The sequence below is a fragment of the Bufo bufo genome, chromosome 2 (genome assembly GCF_905171765.1).
Source record: "Bufo bufo chromosome 2, aBufBuf1.1, whole genome shotgun sequence".
NCBI lineage: Eukaryota > Metazoa > Chordata > Amphibia > Anura > Bufonidae > Bufo > Bufo bufo.
The window spans coordinates 201,969,134-201,982,220 of NC_053390.1; the positions used below are offsets into that span (position 1 = coordinate 201,969,134).

General features: G+C 39.9%; 1 protein-coding gene across 1 annotated transcript in view; it reads left to right on the forward strand.

Moving 5' to 3' along the window:
* NOS1 (nitric oxide synthase 1) overlaps positions 1-13,087 on the forward strand; it is a 127,631-nt gene that overhangs the window by 19,897 nt on the left and 94,647 nt on the right. The window lies entirely within an intron of this gene.

Here is a 13,087-nt window from a genome sequence, read left to right on the forward strand (position 1 = left end):
TATAGCATGCCCTATTCTTGTCCACAAGAATAGGCATGTCTACAATGGGCCGCCCGTTCCGTTCTGCAAATTGCGGAAGGCACGCGGACGGCTTCTGTTTTTTGCGGATCCGCGGTTTGCGGCAAGGTCGTGTGCATGAGGCCTTAACCGCAGAATCTGGGTAATAAATATAAAATTTTGTTTGGCTGTTAACCCTCGATGTGTTAAAGAAAAAATTGGATTAATCTGCCAAAAAAGTGAAATTTAAAAATTTTATCTCCTTTTTCCTTTAATTCTTGTGGAACGCCTAAAGGGTTAACAAAGTTTGTAAATTCAGTTTTAAGTAACTTGAGTGGTGTAGTTTCTACAATGGGGTCATTTATGGGGGTATCCACTATGTAAGCCCCACAAAGTGACTTCAGACCTGAACTGGTCCTTAAAAAGTGGGTTTTGGCAATTTTCTTAAAAATTTTAAGAATTGCTTCTAAACTTCTAAGCCTTCTAACGTCCTAAAAAAAAAAAAATGACATTTCCAAAATGATGCCAACATAAAGTAGACATATGGGGAATGTTAAGTAGTAAATATTTTATGAGGTATCACTTTCTGTTTTAAGAGCAGAGAAATCGAAATTTAGAAAATTGGTAATTTTTCAAAATTTTGGGTAAATTTGGGATTTTTTCATAAATAAAGGTGAAATATATTGACTCAAATTTATGACTATCATGAAGTACAATATGTCACAAGAAAACAATCTCTGAATGACTTGGATAAGTAAAAGCGTTCCAAAGTTATTATCACATAAAGTGAGATATGTCAGATTTACCACTTCACATCAGGAAGGGGGAAATGGCCCGGATGTGAAGTGGTAAAGAATATTGAGCCGTTCTGTCACAAAGGATTAACTGTTTTTCTAGCTGTGTGAATGGTACTTTCACTTTGTGCTGGTCGTCTAATAAACCTTATCTCTAAATTACTAAGAGGTCATAAACACTTATTTAAGCCACATTCTTCAGCAAGATAAGAATTGAGCTTTAATGAGCTTATAAGGTCAGAGTTCAGAGATAAGGAGCCCATCAGTTACCTGTCTGATGGAACAGAAAGAAAATACAGATCCTGCTAGTAGATAAACTCAAAGCTGTGCAGGGAAAATGACTAGGGATGAGCAAATCGACTTCGGATGAAACATCCAAAGTCGATTCGCATAAAACTTTGTTACAATACTGTACGGAGCAGGAGCTCCATACAGTATTAGAATGTATTGGCTCCGATGAGCCAAAGTTATTGCTTCGGACTTCGCAAAGCAATAACTTCGGCTCATCGGAGCCAATACATTCTAATACTCCTGCTCCGTACAGTATTGTAACAAAGTTTTATGCAAATCGACTTTGGATGTTTCATCCTGTGCTGTGTAAAGGTGCCATCGATCACCCTATTAACGAGTAAACGTTCGTCCATTATGTAAAATCATTGCTGTTGTAGTCAGCTAAATCACCATTTTTGAGAAGCAGATCTTGCTGTGTAAACAGCAATCTGCTGCCCAGAAACAATGACTTGCTTGTCGCCGGACAGTGGACGTGATTGCTACATGTAAATGCAGCTTCCAACTCCTGTAACAAGCAGGCAATTATTGGGAATGTTACTGATATTTGACAGTTGGGTTGGACAATTCCTAAAGTAGGTATAATAGAAAAATGATAAATCTTGCTATGGGGACAGTTTTCTAAAGTAAAAAGAAAATGTTGGCAGTACTAGAATGGCGAGACCTTTCATTACACCATTGAATTTCCAATAGGAACTGTATTTGTATGCTGCTGTTTCAGTAATTTATACCTCAGTGTTTACTGAAAGTAGGAAACGTGGTTAAATAACAAAATAACTTAAACGGGGGGGGGGGGGGGGGGTAAAAGTTATCCCTTATCCATAGGGGATAACTATCAGATCAGTGGGGGTCCTGCCGCTGGGCCCCCCACAGATCACGAGAACGGGGCCTAGCTATCTCCGGAACTCCCATAGAAATGAATGGAGTGGCTGCGTGCCTGTGCGACCAGCCGCTCTGGTCATGTTAAGGGAGCTGTAAGGGGCCTGCAGGGGCTATGGGGCCCCCATTGTCACGATCATTGGGGGTCCCAGCGGTAGGACCACCCTTGATCTGATAGTTATCCCCTATCCTGTGGATAAGGGATAACTTTTACCAGAATAGCCATTTAAGCTCCTATTGGACCCCACAATAATCAGGTCAATTTACAGGGACGAGCATTCCTAGAAATGCTTGTTCCCAATAATTGTCTCGTATAATCAAGCAGTCAATTAGCCAATGAATGAGAAAATGCTTGTTCGTCGGCTGATGGGCATCTTTCATCAGGAATGCGCTGCTGAAAATTAATAGAACAGAATGAGAGAGTAATGAATTGTTCCTTCAGCATTCTGTATCCACTGGTTTAATTAATGTAAACGAGCACCGACGGATGCTTCCATCCACCGGCACTCACATTGCTTGTACATCTGGCAGTGTAATACCACCCCTTTATTCATCTGGTAAACCCCCCGCTGCTCTCGTTTGTCCAAACCAGCCTCAGTTTACCTCCCTGTAGTGGGGATGATGTGCTGTACATGGATAAACCCCTTAAATGCCAGTTTAAAGCTAGTGTTTTCCTTTAAATGTGTTGATTAGATGCAATGTACAGTGCAAAAGACACTGCATTCAATAGCAAAAGGAATGATCAATCATTACTTTTAGGAAGGCATCAGATATATTTAGAACTTATATAATTATATGGGAAAATTCATATTCATTTATCTTCATGTTGAAGGCACAGAGGTTACCCAGAGTGTCTGGGATTTCCTTTAAGTGTTCCCTGCACATGCAGATTATGGGATTCCCCTGCCATATTTAGAGTCTTTCTCTCTGTAAAGCTTCATACTAATCCCTGTTGCTGTACGTCGTACTGTTACCCATACTGCATAATCTGCTTTTAACTTAGATGTCTGACATAAATGCAGGATTTCCCTATCAGCCTAGTACTGATATACCTAACCCCTTGTGAGCAGACGCCGGAGCCTAAAACCATGTTATTCCATCTATTCAGTAATATTGGGGATTTAGAGTCCCAGAGAACATATCTGCTAAAGTGTCAATGATACACAACCCCTTTCTCTATCACTTCTCACTCTTAAAATTCACCTGAAACAAATCACCAAAAATGTGGATTTAGATACAAGTTGAATTTAAAAAAAATTCTGGATTGAATTCAATTAGTTTACAATTGATCCGCTCATCTCTACTTTTAAACATAGAGCTCTGTGCCCTCCAATGCAATGGCCAGGGAACAATGAGAAACAGACTAGCTCCACTGGGTATAAACATCTACTACTATCTCAGAGAATGTGTTTCAGCAGCTCCTAGAGTTCAGTGGTGGTGTCCTTAGGACCAGTTCAGCTGAGCTTTGGCCTTGTGCATCTCCAGGTTGTGTGATGCTGGTTGAACCCCTGTCATTAACATTGGATGAAGTATGGAATGGGTTTTAAACTTCACTTTTATTAAAACACTTAAAATATAAGGTGTACTCCTGGTGGCCCTTTTCCGATGGATATCTCAACACTCACCTGCATAGTTTTCAGCAGGACCATCCAACAGTCTAACATGTATAGTGATCTCATGACTCTTCCCCAACAGATCAAGTTGTGGAAGAGAAGGATCAGGCTCTTTGTAACTTGTTCTCCTGGGAGATAAGCCACCACAATGGAGAAGCTTTCTCCTCTCTCTCCATTGAAAACACACACATGCTCAGCCGAACCAAGCATATAAGTGTGTGTGGGGTGGCCAGGAGAGATAGCTGTCTGCTGAATGAGTGTTCAGCCGAAAGCTATGGAAGGCGTACAAGCACCTTTAAAGGGGTTATCTGGGAAACATGTATTTTTCACAAGTGCCATCTAAACCTGCCTTTCTAAACAGAAGATTCATACTTACCTGCTTCACTCGGCTCTGGTTCTCTGCTCTGCTTCCAGTGTCTCAATGTTCCGGTCCCTGCAGTGTTGACATCCGGCACAGCATGGGCATAGTCTAGTCACATGCTCCGTTGTAACCAATTACTGGCTTCAGCAGTGATATGGCCACAAGCAGCATGCCACCACTGAAGCCAGTCATTGGCTCCAGTGGAGCATGTGACCATACCAATGCTGCTTTGGATGTAAACAATGAAGGGATTGGAACATGGAGACACCAGAGGCAGCTTGGTGACGAGCAGACTCATTATTTCCAAAGAAACCCTTTAAAAGGGTTGTCCAACTTAAAATATTTTTGTGGCAGACTGCTGCTGTCCTCTCAGCCGGGCTACAGCCGTGATGTAATGTCTTGGACACAGAGGTGATGTCTGATATGCCATTTGTGATTGCTGTAGCCATTCACTGGCCTCAGTGGTTTCTTGCTGTACGGTACACTGCTGAAGCCAGTGGCTGGCTCCAGCGATAACATCCTGTATACCTGCACTTCACTGCTGCTGTCTACAAACAGACAGCGGGAGAAGGACTGGACCGGTGACACAGCATTTGGAGGTATTAGCAGAATTTTCAATTATCTCAAACAACTTCTTTCATTACCTGTACATTGTACACCATGGTATTGTCATTCTCTTGAAAAAGCTCAAAAAAGTTGGAAATAAAAACAAGGTGTATGCAAATTTGTACACCACAGACAGAGAAGAAGAGATGAAAGGCTGATAGAGAAGACATTAGCGGAGAGATAATGCACTTTCCCTGAAATCTCTAATAACTTGCCTGTGATCAACATATTCTCCTATTTTTCTCTATGATAGAGTAATAAAAGTAGTACTTTATCATAGAGGTAGGATGGTAGAATTTGTCGAAGGATAGTAGAATATTTTGATAATAATTTTGCTATCATAGAGAACAGATAGGGGAATATGCAGATCACAGGCTAGTCATTAGAGATTTTAAGGGGAAGTACATTAACATCTCTCCTAGTCTATATCAGCCTTTCAGCTCTCAGCGCAGGACAGAATTGTAGCAAATTAGTACTTTAGCCCTAAATACTATGTTGACTAAGGATGGATTTGGATATGCCTAATATTTTAAGTGCTTTAATAAAAGTGAAGTTTTAAAGATGTTCCTACTCCATGCATGTCAGCGATCATTTATGTTGGTTAACTATGAAGACTCAATCAATGAAAGTCTCAAAGATGCTTGATTTAATGAATCTGTTAGCGGTGGACATGGCTAAAATAGTCAAGCCTAATCACTACATGGGTGTTGTAGGCCTCCTTCACATGTCAGTGTTTTGGTCAGTGAGCTCCATCAGTGCCAGCACCTCAACATAACTAAGGGTACTTTCACACTTGGGGCAGAGGATTCCGGCAGGAACTGCCTGCCGGATCCGTCAAAACGTATGCAAACTGATGGCATTTGTCAGACGGATCAGGATACTGATCCGTATGACAAATGCATTGAAATGCCGGATCCCTCTCTCCGGTGTCATCCGGAAAAACGGATCCGGCGTTTATTTTCTTTCAAATTTTTGGCGGTCTGACCGCAATGCCGGATCTGTTTTGCCGGAACACTCGGGGCCGGATCCGGCATTAATGTATTTTGTTCCGGAATTTTGGACGGAGATAAAACCACAGCATGCTGCGGTTTTATTTCCGTCCTGAAAAGTCAAAACGGCTGAACTGAAGACATCCTGATGCATCCTGAACGGATTGCTCATTCAGAATGCATTAGGATAAAACTGATCAGTTCTTTTCCGGTATTGAACCCCTAGGACCGAACTCAATGCCGGAAAAGAATAACGCTAATGTGAAAGTACCCCTAAGCCCACTGAGCGCCAGCACAGGGCTATTAAGACCGGCGTCTAAAACACCTGTCTTAAATTACCCTATAAGGGTACATAGACAAAGTAGTGGAGTTTATGCAAATTTTCCTCACAGATTTGTATGTGTTTTTTGCTGCTCTGCATCAAATCTGCACCAAAATCCACACGTGTTACATTGCAAAGAATGAAATCTGCTGTGAAAATCTGCACAAACAGTTGACATGCTGCAGACTTCAGAATCCATACCACAGGTCAATATCTGCATTATGGATACAATAAAACTAAATGGGCAAGCACTCAAAACATCACTGATATTAAAATGACGTCGGTAAAATGGACAACAATAATAAAATAAGCAGCAATGATAAAAACAAATAATACAACAATAAAATAAAATCGGAATGAATAGGTATTCCAAATTATGTCCTTATTAGCGCATCTGATGTTACTGCTAAATTGGTAGCAGCCTATATGTCGTGCACGCTTTGGTCTAGCGTTGTATCAGCAAACTATGAGGTTTCTATGACCGCAGTATGGTGACCCCACCTGATGGTATAAGATCTTTACACTGGCTGGTATGCGCTCAGGTGTGCGCCTTTGGAGTGGATCGATACCTGTGGCAGGGTCTGACTTTCATGCAGTTGTTCAGACTGCTTCTGTGTCTTGCTCCGTGTGTAGTTCTCGCGAGAGTTTGGGTGCGGGGTCAGGTCTCTTCTTGCATTATATTCTAGTATTGCTGAAGGATCGTCTCACAGGTCACTGAATTCATTCGTAGAGTTTTAAAATCGCATGGCCATGCTTAGATTAGTTGTGGAATTTTTCAGAGCATCAATATACGGCACCAGACGCGTTTCGAGGTCTTGCTGACCTCTTCCTCAGTGGTTATACTCCATATGCTTAGACTCCGCTATTTATACTCTACTCAGTGATAAGTAAACCCTGGAGAAACGAATCTCAAGGTGGACCAGATGGTAATATATAAGTCCCAGAGCAGCAGATTTCAAAAGGACAAATTGGATCTAATGCGATTGTGATGCGTTATTTTTGGTGATGCGATTTTTTCAGCAGATGGGTTTTTGTGACCAAAGCTGCTGAATTGGAATTATAATTTATTTCAATGTACCGAAAGTAAAAAAATTCATTCTTATTCCTTAAAAATACCCAAAGTTAATAAACAATGGAATATACATATAGATAATATTAAAAGTTCTTAAATGGTTAAAATATATAAAAAAAATATATATAAAAAAGTGTACATAAAAGTGGGGATATAGAAACTTTATTTAAGTGACTTAATAAACAATCGATTTGTGGGATATCTTGCAAGTATATTGGAATGGGGGCCCGCCTCCAAGGGGACCGCAATGCCAATAAAATACCAACACTGCGATCTTCCGTCAGAGGCAGGCGCCCACCCCCACTCACAAGAAGCCAAAGATCTCTAATTCGGCATTGAGACCTGCTGGAAGTAAACTCCCGAATTCGTAGATTCATCTAGATTCAATCCTAGACATTCGGTGAATATGATCACCACCCCTCCAGTGTCGATCCACCTTCTCCAGTGCCGCAAATATCAGTTTAGTAGGGTCTTTATTATGAAATTCCCTAAAATGTCTCGACAAAGAATGTTTGTCGAACCTATTTTTGATCTTGGTCATATGTTCAGATATTCTTGTTTTTAATGGTCGTTTTGTACGTCCAATATATTGTTTCTGACATGGGCACTGGATGATGTAGATGACACTGGAGGATACATCATAGACTATCCCTACTTTTCCAGGAAAACAAATTCTGTGTGGATGACACTTCTAGTGTTCTTTTAGGGAATATTGTGTTTTTACAGGCAGTGCACCTCCCACACCTAAAGAAGCCGTTCATATTTGTCCAATTTTGGAACATAGAGATTTTCTTTCTCTTTTGTTGTTTAATAGAGGGCGCTATTTTAAGGCCTAAATTAGGCACTTTCGTTAAAGATTCGTGAAAGATATCAAAGGTACCTTTGGTAATAGATGTCCTATTGTTTTATCGTCCAATATATAGTGCCAATGTTGTTTCAAAATATATTGGACTTTCTTGTAATGTGCATTAAATGGTAGGATGACTCTCAATTCCGTTTCTTTTTGTGTTATATTTTTATTTTTATTCTCATTTTTATCCGAACCATCAGAGAAGAAAGTCTGTCTTTCTAATCTCTTAACCCGATCCAATGCACTATTAACAATTTCCTCAGGATATTCCTTGTTAATAAATTGGTCTTTCATTCTTATGGCTTCCTCTTCAAACTTACTGTCTTCCGTACAGTTCCTTTTAACCCCTTAAGGACTCGGCCCTATTTCACCTTCTGGAATTTTTAGCAAATCTGACCAGTGTCACTTTAAGTGCTGATAACTTTAAAACGCTTTGACTTATCCAGGCCATTCTGAGATAGTTTTTTCGCCACATATTGTACTTCATGACACTGGTAAAATGAAGTAAAAAAAAATCATTTCTATTTATAAAAAAATACCAAATTTACCAAATATTTGTAAAAAATTGCAAATTTCCAAGTTTCAATTTCTCTACTTCTATAATACATAGTAATACCTCCAAAAATAGTTATTACTTTACATTCCCCATATGTCTACTTCATGTTTGGATCCTTTTGGGAATGATATTTAATCTTTAAATTTTTCAGAAATTTTCAAAAACCCAATTTTTAGGGACCAGTTCAGGTCTGAAGTCACTTTGCGGGAGGCTTACATAATAGAAACCACCCAAAAATGACCCTATTCTATAAACTACACCACTCAAGGTATTCAAAACTGATTTTACTAACTTTGTTAACCCTTTAGGTGTTCCACAAGATTTAATGGAAAATAGAGATACAATTTCAAAATTTCACTTTTTTGACAGATTTTCCATTTTAATAATTTTCTTCCAGTTACAAAGCAAGGGTTAACAGCCAAACCAAACTCAATATTTATGGCCCTGATTCTGTAGTTTACAGAAACACCCCATATGTGGTCGTAAACTACTGTACGGGCACACGGCAGGGCGCAGAAGGAAAGGAATGCCATACGGTTTTTGGAAGGCAGATTTTGCTGGACTGTTTTTTTTGACACCATGTCCCATTTGAAGCCCCCCTGATGCACCCCTAGAGTAGAAACTCCATAAAAGTGACCCCATCTAAGAAACTACACCCCTCAAGGTATTCAAAACAGATTTTACAAACGTTGTTAACCCTTTATGTGTGCCACAAGAGTTATCGGCAAATGGAGATGAAATTTCAGAATTTCAATTTTTGGGCAAATTTTCCATTTTAATCCATTTTTCCCAGTAACAAAGCAAGGGTTAATAGCCAAACAAAACTCAATATTTATGGCCCTAATTCTGTAGTTTACAGAAACACCCCATATGTGGTCATAAACAGCTGTACGGGCACACGGCAGGGTGCAGAAGGAAAGGAATGCCATACGGTTTTTGGAAGGCAGATTTTGCTGGACTGGTTTTTTTAACACCATGTCCCATTTGAAGCCCCCCTGATGCACCCCTAGAGTTGAAACTCCAAAAATGTGGCCCCATTTTAGAAACTACGGGATAGAGTGGCAGTATTGTTGGTACTAGTTTAGGGTACATATGATTTTTGGTTGCTCTATATTACACTTTTTGTGAGTCAAGATAACAAGAAATAGCTGTTTTGGCATCGTTTTTATTTTTTGCTATTTACAACATTCATCTGACAGGTTAGTTCATGTGATATTTTTATAGAGCAAGTTATTACGGACGCTGCGATACCTAATATGTATACTTTTTATTTATTTATGGAAGCATTTATTGGCACTATTTTGGGGTGCGTGTGACTTTTTGATCGCTTGCTATTACACTTTTTGTGATGTAAGGTGACAAAAAATGGCTTTTCTTACACCGTTTTTATTTTTATTTTTTTACGGTATTCACCTGAAGGGTTAGGTCATGTGATATTTTTATAGAATAAGTTAGTACGGACGCTGCAATACCTAATATGTATACTTTTTTTTATTTATGTAAGTTTTACACAATAATATCATTTTTGAAACAAAAAAAAATCATGTTTTAGTGTCTCCATATTCTGAGAGCCATAGTTTTTTCAGTTTTTGGGCGATTGTCTTAGGTAGGGTCTCATTTTTTGTGGGATGAGATGATGGTTTGATTGGCACTATTTTGGGGTGCATATGACTTTTTGATCGCTTGTTATTACACTTTTTGTGATGTAAGGTGACAAAAAATTGTTTATTTAGCACAGGTTTTTTTTTTTTTTTACGGTGTTTATCTGAGGGGTTAGGTCATGTGATATTTTTATAGAGCCGGTCGATACGAATGCGGCAATATCAAATATGTGTACTTTTTTTTATTTATGTAAGTTTTACACAATAACAGCTTTTTTAAAACAAAAAAAATGATGTTTTAGTGTCTCCATATTCTGAGCCATAGTTATTTTTTTTTTGGGCGATTGTCTCAGGTAGGGGCTCATTTTTTGCGTGATGAGGTGACGGTTAGAATGGTACTATTTTGGTGGGCAAACGCCTTTTTGATCGCTTGCTGTTGTACTTTTTGTGAAGTAAAGTGACCAAAAAATGGTTTATTTAGCACGTTTTTTTTTTTTTACGGTGTTCATCTGAGGAGTTAGGTCATGTGATATGTTTATATAGCCGGTTGATACGGACGCGGCGATACCTAATATGTATACTTTTTTTTCCCCCCCTATTATTTACCAATTTTTTTTAACTTTATTAGGGGAATATGACGTTTTTGTTTATTTTTACTTTAAACTTTTTTTGGGGGGGAAACTTTATTTTTACAAACTGAAAAGAATGGCGTGGTATTAAACAAGCAGGAAGTGCTCAAACCCACATGCAGTTGTGCATATATATACAGGGGAGCAAATCCTGCACTTGTGGCCCGTTGCTAATGATGATCCCCAGCAAAAATGCATACAGTGGAGGATGACCGCAGCGAACAACAAGTACCACAATAGACATCCTACACAAGATAGAAATTACGTGGATGTGATAATCAATATAATAATACAACAAAATAATAGCAGACAGAGTGCACCTGTCTGCTATTATTTTGTTATATTGAAAACGTTATTTTTTCAACTTTTTTTTCACTATATTTTTTGTCCCACTTTGGGACTTGAACTTTTGGGGGTCTAATCCTTTACAATGCATTCCAATACTTCTGTATTGGAATGCATTGGCTGTATGAGTAATACAGTGTGTATTACTCATAAAGCTTCCGGCCTGTGAGATTCAGGGGGCAGGATCTCACAGGCTCGTCACCGGAAGGCAGCGCAGATGCCTCAGGAAGCCATCTCGCTGCCTTCCATGCCATCGGGTCCTGCCTACAGCCCCCTGGGGACCCGATGGCACCACCACCGCCGCACCAGGTAAAAGCCGCAAACCGCATTTAGCCAAGGTGCCTGCTCAATGATTTGAGCAGGCACCTTGTTCCGATCACCACCCGCCGGGCGGCGGTGATCGGAACAACACATGACGTACCGGTACATCATGGGTCCTTAAGGACTCGGGAACCATGCCGTACTGATACGTCATGGGTCCCTAAGGGGTTAATCCGGCGGAATTGCCCAACTGGAATATTTATTAGCCAACTCGGCAGGTGGCAACTAGAAAAGAGAATATATTTTCTGTCCTGTCTGGAAATTTGTAAATCCAAGAATTCTGTATGCATCTTATTAACATTCGATGTAAAAGTCAGATTCCTTGTGTTATTATTTCTTTCTTTCAAAAACTCCCCCAGTGTATCTTCTGTGCCTTTCCAGATGAATATTACATCATCTATATAGCGCCGCCATAGGGCCAGGTCAGCCCCCAGCCTAGGCCCAATAGTGGCCTGCTCACAGTCAGCCAGGACCAAGTTGGCGTAGCTGGGGGCAAATCTGGTCCCCATGGCAGTGGCCCGTTTCTGGAGGAAATATTCCCCCTCAAAGAAAAAATAATTGTGATTTAAAATATAACCTATACCTTCCACTATAAAATCGATTTGAGATAGATCCAATGAACCATCTAGTATCAGCTGAGATTTAATCGCCTCCATCCCTTGTTGGTGATCTATGACTGTATATAGGGACTGGATATCCAGTGTCCCCATAATCCAGTCAGTTTGAAATTCCAACTTTACGAGGTCTGTATTATATGCGTTGTATCCTTGATATAGGAACTCATCTTTTCAACTACAGGTTGTAACAGAGTGTCAATGTATTTTGAAAAGTTAGATGCTAACGATCCTATACGATATTATAGGGCGGCCAGGGGGTTCCTTCAAGTTTTTGTGGATCTTGGGCAGGCAGTAGAAGACAGGGAGTCTTCGCTGCGTGCCCAAGATAAAATAATGTTCTTGTTTTGATAATATCTTTACATCCAAACCTCACCCTAATACTGTATTTTAAAATATCTGCATTATGAACAAGAAATTTTGAAAATCTCATCTACTTAGCTGGTACTGTATTACGCTGTGGATTTACTTCATCAAAATCCACATGGAAAATCCACGTGTAATACGCACCATGTGCACATACCCTTTGGACGCAGAAAATTCTGCTACTGAAAATTAGCTCCATTTATCTGAATGGGGCTTGAAGAATCCGTGTGCTTCCTGCCAGAACAACCCCATTCAAATGAATGGATCTGATTTTTAGTAGAGATGTCAACCTCCTGGCACTCAGGAAGTTTTCGCTTTGAGTCGGGTTCCCACCCGTATAAATAGTGGATCTGATTTTTAGTAACTTTCTGCCACAAAACTTGCCAAATGTGTAGGCTGCCTAACACACATACATACAGCAGCCCCAGCAGTATTGGGCTACATGCACACAACTGGATGTATTTTGCAGTCTGCTAAACAAGGATCTGCAAAAAATACGGATGACGTCCGTGTCACATCCGTGTTGCATCCGTTTTTTGGGGGGGATCCTTTGTAACAATGCCTATCCTTGTCCGCAAAACGGACAAGAATAGGACATGCTCTATATTTTTTGCAGAGCTACGGAACGGAAATACGGATGCGGACAGTACACAGTGTGCTGTCTGCATTTTTTGATGACCCATTGAAATGATTGTGTCCACATCCGCAAAAAAACACGAAATGGACAAGGAAACAAAATACGTTTGTGTGCCTAACAGTCAATGAACTAGAATAGTTCTAATATTCAAAAACTTCAGTTTAGATTTTTTGTCAATAGGTATTATACTATAAGAGCTCCTGCACACGGCCGTAAAACACAAATACCAGGCGACTGCATGCCATCA